The sequence below is a fragment of the Ranitomeya imitator genome, chromosome 2, assembly GCF_032444005.1.
Source record: "Ranitomeya imitator isolate aRanImi1 chromosome 2, aRanImi1.pri, whole genome shotgun sequence".
NCBI classification, from domain to species: domain Eukaryota; kingdom Metazoa; phylum Chordata; class Amphibia; order Anura; family Dendrobatidae; genus Ranitomeya; species Ranitomeya imitator.
The window spans coordinates 128,290,577-128,312,891 of record NC_091283.1 but is presented as its reverse complement, the minus strand read 5'-3'; the positions used below and the strand labels follow the sequence as shown (position 1 = coordinate 128,312,891).

Genomic DNA, 22,315 nt, shown 5'->3' with positions numbered 1-22,315 from the left:
AGTATTTGGTCAGTATTTTACATCAGTATTTGTAAGCCAAAACCAGGAGTGGGTGATAAATACAGAAGTGGTGCATATGTTTCTATTATACTTTTCCTCTATTTGTTCCACTCCTGGTTTTGGCTTACAAATACTGATGTAAAATACTGACCAAATACTGCTAGTGTGACGGCAGCCTTAAGGGCATAAAAATTCAAAGCTGGAAAATTACAAAATTTTTGCTAAATTTCCGATTTTTTCACATATAAACACAGGTAATATCAAAGAAATTTTACCACTATCATGAAGTACAATATGTCTTGCGAAAACAAAGTCAGAATCACCTGGATCCGTTGAAGCGTTCCAGAGTTATAACCTCATAAAGGGACAGTGGTCAGAAATGTAAAAATTGGCCCGGTCATTAATGTGCAAACCACCATCGTGACTTAAGTGGTCCCGAAAAAACAAGCTGCCATACAGCATCATCAGCAAAAAAATAAAAAAGTTATAGTCCTCAGAATAAAGCGATGAGGTAAAATGAGGTATTGCTGTAATCGTACTGACCCGAAGAATAAACCTGCGTTATCCATTTTACCAAACGCGGAACGGTATAAATGCCCCTCCCCCCCCAAAAGAAATTCATGAATAGCTGTTTTTTGGTCATACTGCCTCACAAAAATCGGAATAAAAAGCGATCAAAAAATGTCACGTGCCTGAAAATGTTACCAATAAAAACATCAACTCGTCCTGCAAAAAACAAGACCTCACATGACTCTGTGGACCAAAATATGGAAAAATTATAGCTCTCAAAATGTGGTGACGCAAAAAAATATTTTTTGCAATAAAAAGCGTCTTTTAGTGTGTGACGGCTGCCAATCATAAAAATCCGCTAAAAAAACGCTATAAAAGTAAATCAAACCTCCCTTTGTCACCCCCTTAGTTAGGGAAAAATAAAAAAAATTAAGAAAATGTATGTATTTCATTTTCCCATTAGGGCTAGGGTTAGGGTTAGGGCTAGGGTTAGGGTTAGGGCTAGGGTTAGGGCTAGGGTTAGGGCTAGGGTTAGGGTTAGGGCTAGGGTTAGGGCTAGGGCTAGGGCGAGGGTTAGGGTTAGGGCTAGGGCTAGGGTTTGGATTACATTTACAGTTGGGATTAGGGTTAGGGGTGTGTCAGGGTTAGGGATGTGGTTAGGGTTATGGTTGGGATTAGGGTTAGGGGTGTGTTGGAGTTGGAGTTAGGGGTGTGGTTGGGATTAGGGTTAGGGTTGTGTTTGGGTTAGGGTTTCAGTTAAAAATTGGGGGTTTCCACTGTTTAGGCACATCAGGGCCCTCCAAACGTGACATGGCGTCCGATCTCAATTCCAGCCAATTCTGCGTTGAAAAATTAAAACAGTGCTTCTTCCCTTCCGAGCTCTCCCGTGTGCCCAAACAGGGGTTTACCCCAACATATGGGGTATCAGCGTACTCAGGACAAATTGGATAACAACTTTTGGGGTCCAATTTTTCTTATTAACCTTGGGAAAATAAAAATTTGGTGAGCTAAAAAAACATTTTTGTAGGAAAAAAATGGTTTGTTTTTTTATTTTCACGGCTCTGCGTTATTATCTGTAGTGAAATACTTGGGGGTTCAAAGTTCCCAGAAAACATCTAGATAGGTTCCTTGGGGGGTCTAGGTTCCAATATGGGGTCACTTGTGGGGGGTTTCTACTGTATAGGTACATCAGGGGCTCTGCAAATGCAACGTGATGCCTGCAGACCATTCCATCTAAATCTGCATTCCAAATGGCGCTCCTTCCCTTCCAAGCTCTGCCATGTGCCCAAACGGTGGTTCCCCCCACATATGGGGTATCAGCGTACTTAGGACAAATTGGACAACAACTTTTGGGGTCCAATTTCTCCTGTTACCCTTGGGAAAATACAAAACTGGGGGCTAAAAAATAGTTTTTGTGGAAAAAAAAGAATTTTTATTTTCACAGCTCTGCGTCATAAACTGTAGTGAAACACTTGGGGGTTCAAAGCTCTCACAACACATCTAGATAAGATCCTTAGGGGGTCTACTTTCCAAAATGGTGTCACTTGTGGGGGGTTTCATTGTTTAGGCACATCATGGGTTCTTCAAATGCAACATGGCGTCCCATCTTAATTTCAGCCAATTTTGCATTGAAAAGTCAAACGGCGCTCCTTCCCTTCCGAGCTCTGCCATGCACCCAAACAGTGGTTTACCCCCACATATGGGGTAACAGCGTACTCAGGACAAATTGCACAACAGCTTTTGGGGTACAATTTCTTCTAGTACCCTTGGGAAAATAAAAAATTGGGGGCGAGAAATTCATTTTTGTGAAAAAATATGATTTTTTATTTTTACGGCTCTACATTATAAACTTCTGTGAAGCATTTTTTGGGTCAAAGTGCTCACCACACATCTAGATAAGTTCCTTAGGGGGTCTACTTTCCAAAATGGTGTCACTTGTGGGGGGTTTCAATTTTTAGGCACATTAGTGGCTCTCCAAAAGCAACATGGCGTCCCATCTCAATTCCAACCAATTTTGCATTGAAAAGTCAAATGGCGCTCCTTCCCTTCCAAGCTCTGCCATGCGCCCAAACAGTGGTTTACCCCCACATTTGGGGTATCGGGGTACTCAGGACAAATTGTACAACAACTTTTGGGGTCCATTGTTCATTTTTTTAAACATTCCAAAAATTCCTGTGAAGCACCAGAAGGGTTAATAAACTGCTTGAATGTGGTTTTGAGCACCTTGAGGCATGCAGTGTTTAGAATGGTGTCACACTTGATTATGTTCTATCATATAGACCCCTCAAAATGACTTCAAATGTGATGTGGTCCCTAAAAAAAATGGTGTTGTAAAAATGAGAAATTGCTGGTCAGCTTTTAACTCTTATAACTCCCTAACAAAAAAAAATTTTGTTTCCAAAATTGCGCTGATGTAAAATAGACATGTGGGAAATGTTACTTATTAAGTATTTTGTGTGACATATCTCTGTGATTTAGGCTGCCGTCACACTAGCAGTATTTGGTCAGTATTTTACATCAGTATTTGTAAGCCAAAACCAGGAGTGGGTGATAAATACAGAAGTGGTGCATATGTTTCTATTATACTTTTCCTCTATTTGTTCCACTCCTGGTTTTGGCTTACAAATACTGATGTAAAATACTGACCAAATACTGCTAGTGTGACGGCAGCCTTAAGGGCATAAAAATTCAAAGCTGGAAAATTACAAAATTTTCAAAATTTTTGCTAAATTTCCGATTTTTTCACATATAAACACAGGTAATATCAAAGAAATTTTACCACTATCATGAAGTACAATATGTCTTGAGAAAACAAAGTCAGAATCACCTGGATCCGTTGAAGCGTTCCAGAGTTATAACCTCATAAAGGGACAGTGGTCAGAAATGTAAAAATTGGCCCGGTCATTAATGTGCAAACCACCCTCGGGGCTTAAGGGGTTAAACAAAGAACTTGAGAATGAGGCCTAAGGCTACTTTCACACTTCCGTCTTTTCAGATCCGTCACAATCCGTCGATTTTTGAGAATGCAGGATCCTGCATTTTCCCATAGACTTGTATTAGCGACGGATTGTGACGGATGGCCATCCGTTTCATCCGTCGTGCACTGGATCCGTCGTAAAATAGTGGTCCGTCGTCCAGAGAAAACGTTCATTGTAACGTGTTTTGTGCACGTCGGAAAATCGGTCAGCGACGCATCATGCGCTGCCGGTCGTCGGCTACAATAGAAGCCTATGGACGCAGGATCCGTCGCTGACCGTGACACACAGGAATCCAGCGACGGATCCAGTTTTTCCTTTCTGAGCATGCCCGGAAGGATTTTCAAGTCTCTCTCTCTCTCAAAGGATTTTCAAGTCTCTCTCTCTCTCTTCAAGGATTTTCAAGTCTCTCTCTCTCTCCCAGGGCATTTAATTTCTGGAATTTCTGTACGACGGATCCGTCATTACACTGGATCCGTCGCACACGTTTTTACCTATTTTCATGACGTCCGTCAATACGTCATTTTACTGCACCACGACGAACCCCAGAAAACGGAAGTGTGAAAGTAGCCTAATGCTGTCCATTTAGCGTACAGTATAGTGTATGATCATAGCCTTTGTGTTGTTTTAATGGCTTTTAAGACTGCGAAAAAAAGGCAAATTGGACATAATTTCATACAAAACCTGAAAAATGGGCCAGACAAAATTGTTGGCACCTGTACAAAATTGTGGGTAAACAACTTTGTTTCAAGCATGTGATGCTCGTTCGAACTCACCTGTAGCAAGTAACAGGTGTAGTCAAAATGAAAATCACACCTGAAATCAGATAAAAAAGGGGAGAACTTGACTCAATTTTTGCATTGTGTGTCTGTGTGTGCCTCACTAAGCAGGGAGAATAGAAGGAGGAGAAAAGAGCTGTCTGAGGACTTGAGAACAAAAATTGTTGAACAATATCAACAATCTCAAGGTTACCAGTCCCCTCTCCAGAGATCTTGATGTTGCTTTGTCCACGGTGTGCAACATAACCAAGAAGTTTACAACCCACTGCACTGTTGCTAAGCTCCCTGGACGTGGATGGCAGAGAAAAAATGATGAAAGGGTTCGGGTTAGGACAAAAAAAGTCAGACTAAATGTATGTAAGCCAAAATCCTTCTGGGAAATAGTCTTGTGGACAGATGAGACCAAGGTTCAGCTTTTTGGTAACGCACATCATTTTACTGTATAGCGAAAATGGAATGGGGCCTACAAAGAAAAGAACACAGCACCTACAGTCAAATATGGTGGAGGTTCAAATATGTTTTGGGGTTGTTTTGCTGCCTCTGGAACTTGGTGCCTTGACTGTGCGCAAGACATCATGAAATCTAAAGATTATCAAAGGATTTTGGCTCGCAATGCAGTGCCCAGTGTCAGAAAGCTCAGTTTGCGTCCTAGGTCATGGGTCTTCCAGCAGGACAATGATCGCAAACATACTTTACAAAGCCCCCCAGAAATAGATGGAACAAAGCACTGGAGAGATCTGAAGTGGCCAGCAATGAATATGTCTCTAAATGCCATTGAACACCTGAGAAGAGATGCTGGGCGCAGCAGCACGCTATGTTGTTACCAAAGCACATCTGTCAAAATAACATTTCCTATTTTTGTAAAAGAAAAAACAATAAAAAAACATAAAAGGAAAAAAAAAATTAAAAGTTGCAATTCAAAGTAATGTGCGATGATTTGTGGAGGGAGATTGGAAGGCTACATATGGGAGCACAGGACACATCCATGCAGCTGGCTGGGGAAGAGTGGGAGGAGAAGCCATGATTACACACAGTGTATAGCAGTAGCCATGGAAACAAGCTCTCTTTTCACATGGCGCTGATCAGCTGTCAGTGTGTGATGTCCTGTCTGTGTCTCCGGCGTGCGGTGCGGCCGTGCACCGTGATCACGGAGAGCCATGGGCAAGACCGTGTTATTGTGGATGTAAAGGGCAGCAGTGATGAGAGCTGCGGCAGTGCCAGGGTTAAGTCCCGGGACAGATGTTCCCCTCCTCCTCCTCTCTCCTCCTCCTCTCAGCCTGCATGTCAGCACAGCCTGTGCGCTCCGCATGCGCCGCCAGCACTGCAGACAGGGAGCAGCAGCATCGCCGGCGTCTCCCCGGCCCGGAGCCTGCACAGCTATGGCTCCAGCAGGTAGGAGGGCATGCCGGCTCGTACCATCCATCAGTGCTGCCACCATCAGTGCTGCCCATCCATCAGCTGTGAGGAGGACTGACTGAGTCTGTGTGTCTGGTGTATGCAGGACCATGGCAGGCTGCACCTGTAGGAGGAGGCACATAACATCCCATCACTGGGGAAGATGGTGCTGATGCTGGGGAAATGCACCCAGGGGGGTGATGAGGCAGTGGCACCTTGTCTACACCCTGCCCGGCCGCACTGGGTGATGATATTGTATGGATTCTGTCAGTGCCACATTGTAAGCCCCAAGACCACCGTCCTGAGAACTAGGACTAGGGTCATATACTATACAGCAGACCCAGTGGTTAGTGTTAGAATCAGGGGATTGTAGGGGTTAATGTGAGCCCCAGAACTAGGGGTCTTAGAGCTAGGGGCTCACTTATACAGCAGACCTGATGGTTAATGTTAGCTTCAGGTGATTGGAGGGGTTAACCTATTTGAGTTGTGCACCTCCATGACTTAGGCTGTGTCACCAGCAACATATCATGTTTAGGCTATCAAAGCGAAGGGTTAATGCAGAGGGGACATCACGGGACACATCTCAGAAATGATCTGTCCTACAGTCCTGTCCTCTCACCCTCCCCCAGCCCTGGCACCCTCGTAATCTGCCAGGCATCCGGTGATCCCGGCTCTAATAATGCCGAGCTCAGCACAGGGGTTCGTTCCCATCCTCCAAGCTGCATGTTCCCTGTCCTCCTCCTCCGCCTCCTCCTTCCAGATCAGTCACTCAGATGTCTGCTGCTGATCCAGGGCTGAGGGGCACATTGGGCGACTCTTGGGACTCCCTCCCAGGTAGCCTATATGATGGTTAACCTCAGGGTTCGCTAGCGTTGGCCGCTCCCCAAGTGCCCAATGTTTTAGTTTCAAACATCTTTTATTAAGTTTCAAAACAAGAACAGTTGGCAAATTAGAAAAGCCCCATGTAGGGTGATCAAGTGTAGGCAACCAAAAGCATAGACCAAAAATCCACCCTGAATTACCACGACACGTTCCGGCTGTGTGTCAAAGTAGGGTGATCAAGTGTAGGCAACCAAAAGCATAGACCAAAAATCCACCCTGAATTACCACGACACGTTCCGGCTGTGTGTCAAAGTAGGGTGATCAAGTGTAGGCAACCAAAAGCATAGACCAAAAATCCACCCTGAATTACCACGACACGTTCCGGCTGTGTGTCCAAGATTGTGGAAATAGAAGTTGATTTTACCTTAAAGCTAAGCAGAGGGCAGGTATGGGATACTGGGAATTTATAGATGAAGAGACCGTGGAGATTTACATAGAGCAGTTTTTATAATACAGTTCCATAGAATCAGACCGCACAGCATATAGTGTCCCGTAGAGCATCATGATGGAGACTAATGACCACGGCTTCAATTGGGAGGATTGCAGAGAGCCTTTGAAAAGCGGTCATAGAGATCAATTGTGATCAGTCATCTTATTCAGATGGGTTTTGATCAAAAAGCCTTATAATAAAGTTTGTCATCTGTCTCCAAAACTTTAAAGATGAGCCCAGATCAGAGCACCCTTGAAACAATTGAGAGAGGTATTCGGAGATATTGGGGTATCCTTGGACATGTAACAATATCATATTCTGCAGTGCTGCAATGGTTGGTCATGGTGGCAAATAGAAAAGCGATCTCAAGCAAGTTTGGTCAGATACTGTATTGGTTGGAATGGGGAGTTTTGGTTAGAGACTACAAAGTCCAGAATTTCTTGAGTTCCATCATTGTTTGTGATCATTGGTCAAACTTCTCAGAGAATTGTTGAGGAGTTGATAATTCTTGAGTTATTGGTAAAATTATGTAAAGAGATTATTCTCCTAACATTCCACTAGAGAAAACGAGCTGCCTGAATGGTTGTGTGAATGTGGGTTGGGATAATTGCTGTAGATTATAGGATGATAGGTTGAATTTATTTCTATACCTTCTCCAGATGAGAACAAGATGATGGGACATATCGTAGTATCTTTGTCCCAGAAAAAAAGAAGCCAAATGTAATGGCACGGTGAGGTCAGATTCTAGTTGGGGCATTGGTCGTACTTGAGACAGTTGAGCTGCTAAATAATATTTCTGGAAATTAACTGATTGACTCCAACTCTTAGTGGAAAAACAACAATTTCTGTTTGATTCTCTCCTATCAAGCGAGACATAAATTAAGATTTTTTATCGGTTGTGGATGGTGACAGGAAGGCATTTGAACAAATGAAAGACCCTCTCCGGATAGTCACTCTAATCAAGTTGATTTGTCTGAACCTGGGCAATGTGGGTTGGTCTTTACTTTGTAGGTCAGGCTTTATTATATAAAAGTTGATAATTCCATTTGTGGATAGAATCTAGTGAATTGGTGACTTTAATACCCACACAACAGAATTATAATGGGATATGGGCTACAAATTCGATGTTAAGTTGAATAAGTACATGGGTGGGAGGGGGAATATTGCAAATGAGAGGCTTAGTTTTATTCATTATAACTACCCGCGCTAAGGGCCGTGTTTGGCATTCATGATGCCCTAGGCACTGTAAGTGGTCACGTCCCCTATTGGTAGGTCAGACAACAGTCTCATGCAGCCGTCAGTGTTACACGTACAGATTATATCCGTATTTTTCATAGCTACAATAGGTAACCATTATAGTCTATGAGGCAGTTCACATATCCGTGTTTTTTTAAGACTGTGTGCCCGTGCAAAACGTATGGTGATTTGTCAGGTTTTTTTTTACAGTACAACATATAAAGAGTGCTAATACAAGTCTATGGATGAGAAAAAACTCATATCACATGGGTAGTAACAGTGTACAGTCTGTGCGCTGTTTGTGATTTACATTGCAAAGTATAGGAGATGCTTTGTCATTTATTTATCCATCTGTGAAGACCACTGACGATAACTGATGGTAAAAACGGACTCGCAGACTGTGCACTGATGACGCACGGACCGTGCACTAATGACGCACGGACCGTGCACTAATGACTCACGGATTGTACACTGATGACGCACGGATCGTACACTGATGACACACAAACCATGCTCTGATGACACGCAGAACGTACTCTGATGACACACAGAACATACTCTGATGACACACAGAACATGCTCTGATGACACAGAGAACGTACTCTGATGACACACAGAACGTACTCTGATGACACACAGAACGTACTCTGATGACACACAGAACGTACTCTGATGACACACAGAACGTATTCTGATGACACACAGAACGTGCTCTGATGACACACAGAACGTGCTCTGATGACACACAGAACGTGCTCTGATGACACACAGAACGTGCTCTGATGACACAGAGAACATACTCTGATGACACACAGAACGTACTCTGATGACACACAGAACGTACTCTGATGACACACAGAACGTGCTCTGATGACACACAGAACGTGCTCTGATGACACACAGAACGTGCTCTGATGACACAGAGAACATACTCTGATGACACACAGAACGTACTCTGATGACACACAGAACGTACTCTGATGACACACAGAACGTACTCTGATGACACACAGAACGTATTCTGATGACACACAGAACGTGCTCTGATGACACACAGAACGTGCTCTGATGACACACAGAACGTGCTCTGATGACACACAGAACGTACTCTGATGACACACAGAACGTATTCTGATGACACACAGAACGTGCTCTGATGACACACAGAACGTGCTCTGATGACACACAGAACGTACTCTGATGACACACAGAACGTACTCTGATGACACACAGAACGTATTCTGATGACACACAGAACGTGCTCTGATGACACACAGAACGTGCTCTGATGACACACAGAACGTGCTCTGATGACACACAGAACGTGCTCTGATGACACAGAGAACATACTCTGATGACACACAGAACGTACTCTGATGACACACAGAACGTACTCTGATGACACACAGAACGTGCTCTGATGACACACAGAACGTGCTCTGATGACACACAGAACATGCTCTGATGACACAGAGAACATACTCTGATGACACACAGAACGTACTCTGATGACACACAGAACGTACTCTGATGACACACAGAACGTACTCTGATGACACACAGAACGTATTCTGATGACACACAGAACGTGCTCTGATGACACACAGAACGTGCTCTGATGACACACAGAACGTACTCTGATGACACACAGAACGTACTCTGATGACACACAGAACGTACTCTGATGACACACAGAACGTATTCTGATGACACACAGAACGTGCTCTGATGACACACAGAACGTGCTCTGATGACACCCAGAACGTGCTCTGATGACACACAGAACGTACTCTGATGACACACAGAACGTATTCTGATGACACACAGAACGTACTCTGATGACACACAGAACGTATTCTGATGACACACAGAACGTGCTCTGATGACACACAGAACGTGCTCTGATGACACACAGAACGTGCTCTGATGACACACAGAACGTGCTCTGATGACACACAGAACATACTCTGATGACACACAGAACGTACTCTGATGACACACAGAACGTACTCTGATGCCACACAGAACGTATTCTGATGACACACAGAACGTACTCTGATGACACACAGAACGTACTCTGATGACACACAGAACGTACTCTGATGACACACAGAACGTACTCTGATGACACACAAAACGTACTCTGATGACACACAAAACGTACTCTGATGACACACAGAACGCGCTCTGATGACACATAGAACGTACTCTGATGACACACAGAACGTGCTCTGATGACACACAGAACGTACTCTGACACACAGAACGTACTCTGATGACATACAGAACGTACTCTGATGACACAGAGAACGTACTCTGATGACACACAGAACGTACTCTGATGACACACAAAACGTACTCTGATGACTCACAAAACGTACTCTGATGACACACAGAACGCGCTCTGATGACACATAGAACGTGCTCTGACACACAGAACGTACTCTGATGACACACAGAACGTGCTCTGATGACACACAGAACGTACTCTGATGACACACAGAACGCGCTCTGATGACACATAGAACGTGCTCTGACACACAGAACGTACTCTGATGACACACAGAACGTGCTCTGATGACACACAGAACGTGCTCTGATGACACACAGAACGCGCTCTGATGACACATAGAACGTGCTCTGACACACAGAACGTACTCTGATGACACACAGAACGTGCTCTGATGACTCACAGACTGTGCACTGATGACACACAGAACGTACTCTGATGACACACAGAACGTACTCTGATGACACACAGAACGCGCTCTGATGACTCACAGACTGTGCACTGATGACTCACAGACTGTGCACTGATGACACACAGAACGTACTCTGATGACACACAGAACGTGCTCTGATGACTCACAGACTGTGCACTGATGACACACAGAACGTACTCTGATGACACACAGAACGTGCTCTGATGACACACAGAACGCGCTCTGATGACACATAGAACGTGCTCTGATGACACACAGAACGTGCTCTGATGACTCACAGACTGTGCACTGATGACTCACAGACCGTGCACTGATGACGCACGGACCATATGTACACTGATGAGACACGGACCATATGTACACTGATGACGCATGGACCGTACACTGGTGACACAGGTACCATATGTATATGATGACACACGGACCATACACTGATGACACCAGAACCATTTTACAAGTACGTGTTTAAAAACACAGACTAGTGAAAGATGCCTAAAAGTGCCCATTACCATTAGATAGTAGTTAATGTCTTTATACACATAAGGATACAGTCGGCCAAACCCGGAGATATCAACGTGCTCAGCCGATTATCTGATGCTAGATTCACACATTCTTCCATTTAGGCAAAGTTTATTTGGAAACAATTTCTAGTAATTTCAGGGTTCAAGTTTTCAAGTAGTACTACCTGGTTAATGAAGAGTTTAGGAGGCAGCTGGCCAGCTGGGACATGAAGGCATTCCTTCTGTGGTTGCAACATACTATATGATGGGTCAATGCCTGTTTTCACCAGCTGCCTTCTTTTCTGCCTCAGTCAGTTCATCATCTATGAGGGTGGGTCCTAGGCATAACATAAGAGCATGCTGGATTTTTAACAGGGGACATGACAGATCCCATGGAATCTGCTGGTTCGGGGAGAAATGCTCCTCCTGCAGAGGGGAACACTTGGCCCCACTTGGGCAGAGATGCTGCTCTGGCTAAACCTGTATCCCTGGAAGGAGCAGACCACACAACTTAGGATGGGCATTTCCTCTGGTTTCTCTATTCCCTTTGTTTTCCTTCCCTTTTCTATCGTTTCTTTCATTTTTAAATGAGTGTCTGAATTTTTATAAGCTACCTGGGACAAGATGAGGAAGAAGGTTTGATTACATCACTTGGCCAGAACTTTTCTAGAGCTACCACTCCCAAACTAGAGATCATCCCATGTGGGACTGAGTCGGAAAAAAGGAAATAAGAAAATTTGGTTTTATTAATCACCTTTCCAACCTGAGGAAATGAAATCTGTTACTGATGGTGTCTGTAAATGTTTAGCTTCTGTGTTTTATGTTTTTGACAGGATAATTTGGATGTGGAGTCAACTTTCCACCTGCAGCCAGTGTTTCAGACTACGGTACTTTCATTTGTTTGGGTGTTAGCTGGATTGTTATTTTTACTATGACTATGTGTTTACCAGTTGGTTCTTCTTGTTATTGCTTTAATGGTTTTATCTCTTTTCTTGCATGATCTCTCCATTATGAGATTGAAAATTCTTTAGTTACACGTTACTTAGAGAACTGCTTATTTGTTGGTCGGGTTGGGTTGTCCCATTGTCAGTTCTTCCTAAACTTTTTTCATTACTTTGCACAGCAGTTTAGAAAACGAAGAGTCCCACAACAGTATTCTCTTTTCTTGGGCTTGAAATTGACTTTGTGGAAATGGTACTTTGTTTACCCATAGGTAAGACCGTCAGACTTTGTAGCATGTTAGAACTTTTCTTGGTTCACAGAAATTGTAGCTGTGTCCTGTTTGTTAGGTCACTTGGTCTTTGCTTTCGGAGTTATACCAGTGGGTTGTGCTTTTTCTAAGCACCTTTCCTAAGTAACAGCGGGTAAATCTGTTCTTTTGCACTATGTGTGGATCACTTGGCCTACTAAGAATGACTTCAGGGTGTTACAACATTTCTTGGAAGAATCCAATGGCCAAATAATGATGGAGTGCAATGCTAGTAACCAGTTTTGATCTTTGATTTTTTATAAAAGCATCGTCACTCTTGTTTTTTGGTGCCATTCTTAGAACTTCCCGGTATGCTCATTCCTGATCCAATTCCTGATAGGACAGGGTCTGGGGTACCAATTTGATTTACTTACAACTATTCCCTAAAATTAAGGCTGTATCTTAGGTTTTGAGAACACACCACCTGAATCTCTCCTTTCCAGTGGCAGGTTTGTCAAACAATTTGTCCACAGGCCATTCAGGGTATGAACTATGGTGGAGATCAACTTTTCCTGCTTGTGAGGGCCTCCCTGGCTTCTCGACCTGATCCATCAATTATCAAGCATGGAAGGAGTGGATGGAGGTGGTTGATAATAGAGTGTTAGGTCAAGATGATCAAACACATCTTACATATACCCTAAAATATTTGAGAACATTGAACAAAAAAGGTGTTTTGGGCCTTGTGGCTCAGGAACTTTTGACTGGACTCACCTTCTTCATTAAATTATAAGGATGGTCAGATGTTACCAAGTCTTCTTTATTTCGTAGGTAATAAAAGGATGAGATGAGATTTGTTGGTAGGTGCGACTCTTAGAATGCTTTCCTGGTTATGTTCACCCGGATTTGCTTCTCGATTAGCCTCATCTTACTGATACTTTGCTGTGTGGATTTTTGGAAATTTGTATGTGTTCAGAGAAGTAGGCCAGGCCTAAACCTGGTCCGCGTGCATTTTTCTCAGCTTTGGTAAATGGATTTTGTTATATTTATTCATTGTTGTGTGCTTTCAGGCATATATTGATAGGGTCTTGGACTGCAGAAAATGGGCCGTGGATCGTAATTGTAAAGGTTCACTTATTAAGCAGCATGTCCATTGAAAGATTAATGTAATGTTTCCTTTAGTCCCTTCCGAATATAGGATGTGATAGTATGTCCTAAGTTGGGTTCCCATGTGTGGAGTAGGCACAAGACCAGGGGTGGGCAATTAATTTAGCCATGGGGCCACATGAGAAATTGGGATGGTTTTAGAGGGCCGGACTAATATAATTAACTAATTTTTACCCAATACTGTAGTATACTGTAGTGGCCCCATATAGTGCTGCACAAGCATTATGGCCCCATATAGTGCTGCACAAACATTATGGCCCCCATATAATGCTGCACAAACATTATGGCCCCATATAGTGCTGCACAAACATTATGGCCCCCATATAATGCTGCACAAACATTATGGCACCATATAGTGCTGCACAAACATTATGGCCCCATATAATGCTGCACAAACATTATGGCACCATATAGTGCTGCACAAACATTATGGCCCCATATAATGCTGCACAAACATTATGGCACCATATAGTGCTGCACAAACATTATGGCCCCATATAATGCTGCACAAACATTATGGCCCCCATATAATGCTGCACAAATGTTATGTCCTGTCTGGCCCAAACCCCCCCCCCCCCCCGGATACGTCACTGCCAGTCACAGCCTCCCAGGACCAGTATAGATGGGGAGGCCACCAGTCACAGCCCCCCAGGTCCAGTATAGAGGGGGAGGCCGCAAGTCACAGCCCCCCAGGACCAGTATAGAGGGGGAGGCCGCAAGTCACAGCCCCCCAGGACCAGTATAGATGGGGAGGCCACCAGTCACAGCCCCCCCCAGGTCCAGTATAGAGGGGGAGGCCGCCAGTCACAGCCCCCCAGGACCAGTATAGAGGGGGAGGCCGCCAGTCACAGCCCTCCAGAACCAGTATAGAGGGGGAGGCCGCCAGTCACACAACCTCAGCAGTCAGCCAGAATGCAGGCCGTTGGGTGCAGCCGGTCAGGATGAAGCATGGACGGTGGGTGCAGGGAGGGCGGATACAGCCTCTCTCGGACACTTACCAGTGACCTTGGCGCCGGTCTCGTCTGCACGGACAATCTCAGGGATAAATCTTGGCTCCTCACACCCGGCCGCCACCGTTAAAGCCCGCAGAAGCCTCCAGAGACCGCTCCCCATCACCGAGGTCAGTGACAGACTGACAGGCCAGCCAATCACAAGTAGTGATGGAGCGAGAGCCGGGCAGCCCAGCCAATGGTGTGGAGCACAATGCAGCCAAAGGGCGGGGCCAGGAGCTGCACAGTGTCTGAGGAACCGCCAATGGCGTCTGGCCAAGCGGTGCCAAGGGCAGCTGTCAGAAGTGACAGCTAGCTGACGGGCCGTTCAAAATCATCAGGCGGGCCGGATGCGGCCCGCGGGCCGCATCTTGCCCAGGTCTGCACAAGACCATACTGTATCTGGCTGATACCGACATATGTCTCTGACCGATAGGAGCTTGCTCCGATCGCTGCTGTGTAACTAATTAGATGCCGCTATCAATCACTGATGTAATTACTGCTTGCTGATGGCTTGCTATGGTAGCTGGGGTCCTGTTGAATGCCCCCATGGCGGCCATCTTAGTTCTCCTGTGAAGCCCAGCCTCTGGCTTTATTTCATAGGAGAGTGTCATTATCTTTGTATACAACAGTACAGATCACAGGTTTCCCCAAGAAGACTGAAAAATAAAGTAAATTTTTTTTTAAAGATATAAAAATAATTCAAAAATATAAAAATTTGAATCACCCTTCCTTTTCGGCTGCTCTTAACCCATTATCTACCAATGTACTATTTTGGGGATGCCTAATCTTTAGCTTCTAGCAACTAAGATTGTATAATTTTTATAATTAGGTCCAATTTTTTGTGTTGTGTTTGTAAAATGAATGTTTTCAAAATAGGAAATCATGTCATTGCCATTTTTAATTGATTATTGCGACGCCCTTTTCTGAAAAATCCGTACTTGTAAAAATTTTGCAAATTATGTTTCTGATTCATTAGGGCCCAAATCATTAAAAATCTGTCATAAAAAAAATGAAAATTGCTAATTTGGCAAGTAACGGGTCAAATAAAGAGATTAAAAAAGCAATATATAACTTTATGTTAATATTAATATAGAGCAAAATTAATTTGAGCCTATTGGTTTGACTCTCCACAACAGTCACGGTGTCACGTGTGCCCCCCCCCCCCCCCCCCCCACACACACCTGGAAAAATTAAGTACCCACCTCTTACCTACACTATTTATGTGCTATATTTTTCTGTGACTCCACGAGACTTTATGCTATTTTTGTATGAATTCTACAAACCAGATACTTATAAAAGTGAATTTGTCAGCAGGTTTTTGCTATGTAATTTAAGAGCAGCAGGATGTAAGGGCAGAGACCCTGATTGCAGGGACGTTTTGCTGTTTCAATACAACCATTATTTTATCAGCAGGAGATTATCACTATAGGACAAGCCTTGTGCCTGCTGGTCCAACCTCACCCCCAGCTCTGTTAGCAGCTCTCTGTCACTATACAATGTATACAGAAAGCTGTGGTATGGGTGATGTTATACTCAGCTCAACAACTGAGCTCCGCTAGATCTGCAGAAGTAAAAACTGTGACTATACAATAACTGCTGCACCCGGTAAACTAAGTGATGCATCGCTGGAATCAGGGTCTCTGTCCTTACATCATGCTGCACTCAGATTACATAGCAAAAACCTGCTGACAGATTCCCTTTAATGGTAGAAGCTGATATATACCGCAAGCCTATAACGTTATTGAGAATATCTCTCTTTATCGTTTCTTCTCTCTGTCTAGTAGATGGGATTTTTCTTTATTACATTTTATACATTAGAAGATAATGTAGACATGTTTTCTAGAGCACCATTTGAATCAAACTGCCTTGGAGAGAATAAAAACATTGTCCATAGTAAATAATAGTCTGTAGACTTCTTGTCCATAGAATCCAGCTTTTTTTTCTAAACAGTTTCTCGGAAGTTAAACGTGACGTTTGCTAGTTGCTGTGAAAAATAAAGTCACTTTTGATGAATAATGGGTTTTTCCATATTTTTAATAGTAAACATAAGGCAAAAGATATTTTGTAAAAAAAAAACAGATTTCCCTCACTTGTCTATTGCACCAAATAATAGACAAATTTATCTTTAATTAGATTGTGATGTAGGAATGTTTAATCCCATCACTAAATGCGCGTTAGACCCGCGGCCGGGGGACCTGTGCGGCATGTGCAGGACAGGAAGCCACAGCATGAAACTGGGATGCTGCTGTGCAGTCAGGGCTGTGGGTATGCCGACGTCCCTGCTGGGAGGAGGGACGTCGGCGTTTGCTGTTGTGAATTCTGTTGTTAAGCTCCCTCCTGTGGTCATGAATGGTACTTTAGCTGGTTCTGTCCATGGGCTTCCTCTGGTGGTTGTGAGTGGGGCTGCGGCTTCTGAGGTTCCTTCCACAGGTGACGAGGTTAATTCGTTAGCTGGCTGCTCTATTTAACTCTACCTAGATAATTGCTCCATGCCACCTGTCAATGTTCCAGTATTGGTCTAGTTCGCTCCTGGATCGTTCTTGTGACCTGTCTTCCCAGCAGAAGTTAAGTTCCTGCTTGTTTTTCTCTGTTTGCTATTTTTTATGTCCAGCTTGCTATTTTGCTTTTTGTCTTGCTTGCTGGAAGCTCTGCGACGCAGAGGGAGCGCCTCCGCACCGTGAGTCGGTGCGGAGGGTCTTTTTGCGCCCTCTGCGTGGTCTTTTTGTAGTTTTTTGTGCTGACTGCAAAGTTAACTTTCCTATGCTCTGTCTGTTCAGTAAGTCGGGCCTCACTTTACTAAATCTATTTCATCTCTGTGTTTGTAATTTTCATCTTAACTCACAGTCATTATATGTGGGGGGCTGCCTGTTCCTTTGGGGAATTTCTCTGAGGTAAGGTAGGCTTTATTTTTCTATCTTTAGGGCTAGCTAGTTCCTTAGGCTGTGACGAGGCGCCTAGGGAGCGTCAGGAGCGCTCCACGGCTATTTCTAGTGTGTGTGATAGGATTAGGGATTGCGGTCAGCAGAGTTCCCACGTCTCAGAGCTTGTCCTGTATTATTAGTAACTATCAGGTCATTCCGTGTGCTCTTATCCACCAGGTCCATTATTGTCCTCACCACCAGGTCATAACAGTTTGCGTTACAAGCTTCCTATTACCTACATGCCCATATAGACGGCTTAGGAGGGTGGATTCTACTGACAGATTCCCTTTAACGGGATTGGCCAGGACTAGAAAAACATTGCTCCTTAATTGCAGGAACAGACCCTCACCTGTTTACAGTTTATGTGCGGTATTGCAGGTTAGCGGAATAGGGCTGAACTGCAATAACCTTATACCACTTGTAGACAACTTTTTGGAAGAAATGTTTCTGCACCTGGATTACGGTACCTCCTAAGCAGCTGGCCATTTTACTGTTGGTCTGCAAAGGAAGCAGAGCTTGCGGTATAAATTGGGATCCCTCAGTCAGGGTGGTACGGAAGGCGTTGTAAGTAAATGGTGCAGAGTAGCTCAAGAATGAGAATTTTTCATAACAGATCAAGAGCCCCTGAGGCTCTGTAAGACAGGCATAATCCATTAGTCAGATAACCAGAGTAGCTATAGGCAGAAGTAGGTCTCCTTATAGAGCTGTATAAGTCTTTGTCAATGAGCATCTGTTAGGAGTCGGAGACACAGATGTGCAGGGAGTTCAGCTGAGAGATGCAATCCTTTCATTGCACTGTTACACAATCTCTTAATGCTGGTATCTGTTTTCTAAGTCATCTTCCCACTTGTCTAGACAATAATGCCAATTTATTATATTGGCTTACGTTTAGTATAACTACATTTTCCCGGTTACCTTGTTAGCAGAATAGGTTGATAGATCTGTGATGGGTTTTAACAGTAAACTATGAAAAGTAATTCATTGTGTCACTCTCTTTCACGTGCATCTCTGCTGCCTGGATTCACCGAATTACTTATGATTCAGTGCATTTGATAATAGCAGTCATTGGTGTGCCAACTGTTGTGAATTCTGTGGCAGATCTCCCTCCTGTGGTCACAAGTGGTACTTCGGCTGATTCTCTCTGTGAGCTTCTGTTGGTGGAGGGAAGTGGTACTGCGGCTTCTGAGTTTCCTCCCTCAGGTGATCTGGTGAGGTCGTTAGGTGCTTCTCTACTTAACTCCACCTAATGCTTTGATCCTGGCTTCCTGTCAATGTTCCAGTGTTGGACTTGCTTTTCCCTGGATCATTCCTGTGGCCTGCTGCTCTGCATAGCTAAGTTCTTCTTTGCTATTTGTTTGCTATTTTTTCTGTCCAGCTTGTCTAATTTTTTGCTGGAAGCTCTGGGACGCAAAGGGTGTACCTCCGTGCCGTTAGTTTGGTACGGAGGGTCTTTTTGCCCCCTTTGCGTGGTTTTCTTTAGGGTTTTGTGTAGAGTTATCTTTTCTATCCTCGCTCTGTTAAGAAAGTCGGGCCTCACTTTGCTAAATCTATTTCATCTCTACGTTTGTCTTTTCATCTTAACTCACAGTCATTATATGTGGGGGGCTGCCTTTTTCTTTGGGGTATTTCTCTGAGGCAAGGTAGGTTTATTTTCTATCTTCAGGCTAGTTAGTTTCTCAGGCTGTGCCGAGTTGCATAGGCAGAGTTAGGCGCAATCCACGGCTGCCTCTAGTGTTGTTTGGAGAGGATTAGGGATTGCGGTCTGCAGAGTTCCCACGTCTCAGAGCTCGTTCTATGATTTTGGGTTATTGTCAGATCACTGTATGTGCTCTGACCGCTATGTCCATTGTGGTACTGAATTGCCTTTCATAACAGTACAGGAAGCCAAAAGTACTAATGATTCTCAATAGAGGGTAAAAAGAAGTTCTGAGACCATTTTTTTTTCTTTGCACTGTGTTTTGCCTTTTTTTTCCCCTAGACATTTGGGTGGTTCAGTACACAGGTGTAGCGATGGACATTAGAAGTCTGTCTTCATCTGTGGATCAGCTCTTGGCAAGAGTACAAAAGATTCAAGACACTATTGATCAGAAATCTATGTTAGAACCAAGAATTCCTATTCCTGATTTGTTTTTTGGAGATAGAACTAAGTTTCTGAGTTTCAAAAATAATTGTAAATTATTTTTGGCCTTGAAACCTCGCTCCTCTGGTGATCCAGTTCAACAGGTTTTGATTGTTATTTCTTTTTTGCGCGGCGACCCTCAGGATTGGGCATTTTCTCTTGCGCCAGGAGATCCTGCATTGAGTAATATCGATGCGTTTTTCCTGGCGCTCGGATTGCTGTATGATGAACCTAATTCAGTGGATCAGGCAGAGAAAAATTTGCTGGCTCTTTGTCAGGGTCAGGATGAGATAGAGGTATATTGTCAGAAATTTAGAAAGTGGTCCGTGCTCACTCAAAGGAATGAATCTGCGCTGGCAGCTATGTTCAGAAAGGGTCTCTCTGAAGCCCTTAAGGATGTCATGGTGGGATTTCCTATGCCTGCTGGTTTGAATGAGTCTATGTCTTTGGCCATTCAGATCGGTCGACGCTTGCGTGAGCGTAAATCTGTGCACCATTTGGCGGTATTACCTGAGCTTAAACCTGAGCCTATGCAGTGCGATAGGACTTTGACCAGAGTTGAACGGCAAGAGCACAGACGTCTGAATGGGCTGTGTTTCTACTGTGGTGATTCCACTCATGCTATCTCTGATTGTCCTAAGCGCACTAAGCGGTTCGCTAGGTCTGCCACCATTGGTACGGTACAGTCAAAATTTCTTCTGTCTGTTACCTTGATCTACTCTTTGTCATCGTATTCTGTCATGGCATTTGTGGATTCAGGCGCTGCCCTGAATTTGATGGACTTGGAGTATGCTAAGCGTTGTGGGTTTCTCTTAGAGCCCTTGCAGTGTCCTATTCCATTGAGAGGAATTGATGCCACGCCTTTGGCCAAGAATAAGCCTCAATACTGGACCCAGCTGACCATGTGCATGGCTCCTGCACATCAGGAGGTTATTCGCTTTCTGGTGTTGCATAATCTGCATGATGTGGTCGTGTTGGGGTTGCCATGGCTACAAGCCCATAATCCAGTATTAGATTGGAAATCTATGTCGGTGTCCAGCTGGGGTTGTCAGGGGGTACATGGTGATGTTCCATTTCTGTCAATTTCGTCATCCACCCCTTCTGAGGTTCCAGAGTTCTTGTCTGATTACCGGGATGTTTTTGATGAGCCCAAGTCCGATGCCCTACCTCCACATAGGGATTGTGATTGTGCTATCAATTTGATTCCTGGTAGTAAATTCCCAAAAGGTCGACTGTTTAATTTATCCGTGCCTGAGCACGCCGCTATGCGCAGTTATGTGAAGGAATCCCTGGAGAAGGGGCATATTCGCCCGTCATCGTCACCATTAGGAGCAGGGTTCTTTTTTGTAGCCAAGAAGGATGGTTCGCTGAGACCTTGTATAGATTACCGCCTTCTAAATAAGATCACGGTTAAATTTCAGTACCCCTTGCCATTGTTATCTGATTTGTTTGCTCGGATTAAGGGGGCTAGTTGGTTCACCAAGATAGATCTTCGTGGTGCGTATAATCTGGTGCGAATCAGGCGAGGAGATGAATGGAAAACTGCATTTAATACGCCCGAGGGTCATTTTGAGTATCTAGTGATGCCATTCGGACTTGCCAATGCTCCATCAGTGTTTCAGTCCTTTATGCATGACATCTTCCGAGAGTACCTGGATAAATTCCTGATTGTGTACTTGGATGACATTTTGATCTTCTCGGATGATTGGGAGTCTCATGTGAAGCAGGTCAGAACAGTTTTTCAGGTCCTGCGTGCTAATTCTTTGTTTGTGAAGGGATCAAAGTGTCTCTTTGGTGTGCAGAAGGTTTCATTTTTGGGGTTCATCTTTTCCCCTTCTACTATCGAGATGGATCCTGTTAAGGTCCAAGCCATCCATGATTGGACTCAGCCGACATCTCTGAAAAGTCTGCAAAAGTTCCTGGGCTTTGCTAATTTTTATCGTCGCTTCATCTGCAATTTTTCTAGTATTGCCAAACCATTGACCGATTTGACCAAGAAGGGTGCTGATTTGGTCAATTGGTCTTCTGCTGCTGTGGAAGCTTTTCAAGACTTGAAGCGTCGTTTTTCTTCTGCCCCTGTGTTGTGTCAACCAGATGTTTCTCTTCCGTTCCAGGTCGAGGTTGATGCTTCTGAGATTGGAGCAGGGGCTGTTTTGTCGCAGAGAGGTTCTGATTGCTCAGTGATGAAACCATGCGCTTTTTTTTCCAGGAAGTTTTCGCCTGCTGAGCGAAATTATGATGTGGGCAACCGAGAGTTGCTGGCCATGAAGTGGGCATTCGAGGAGTGGCGTCATTGGCTTGAAGGAGCTAAGCATCGCGTGGTGGTATTGACTGATCATAAGAACTTGACTTATCTTGAGTCTGCTAAGCGGTTGAATCCTAGACAGGCTCGTTGGTCGCTGTTTTTTGCCCGTTTTGACTTTGTGATTTCGTACCTTCCGGGCTCTAAAAATGTGAAGGCGGATGCTCTGTCTAGGAGTTTTGTGGCCGACTCTCCGGG

At 44.2% G+C, this 22,315-nt stretch overlaps 1 protein-coding gene across 1 annotated transcript in view; it reads left to right on the top strand.

The window, feature by feature from the left end:
• The first annotated feature begins 5,562 nt into the window (after window positions 1-5,562).
• LOC138662087 (actin-binding protein WASF3-like) overlaps window positions 5,563-22,315 on the top strand; it is a 116,311-nt gene continuing 99,558 nt past the window's right edge. The window contains exon 1 of the mRNA XM_069747227.1: window positions 5,563-5,656. The gene's annotated coding sequence lies outside the window, so the exon portion shown is untranslated. The remainder of the gene's footprint in view (window positions 5,657-22,315) is intronic.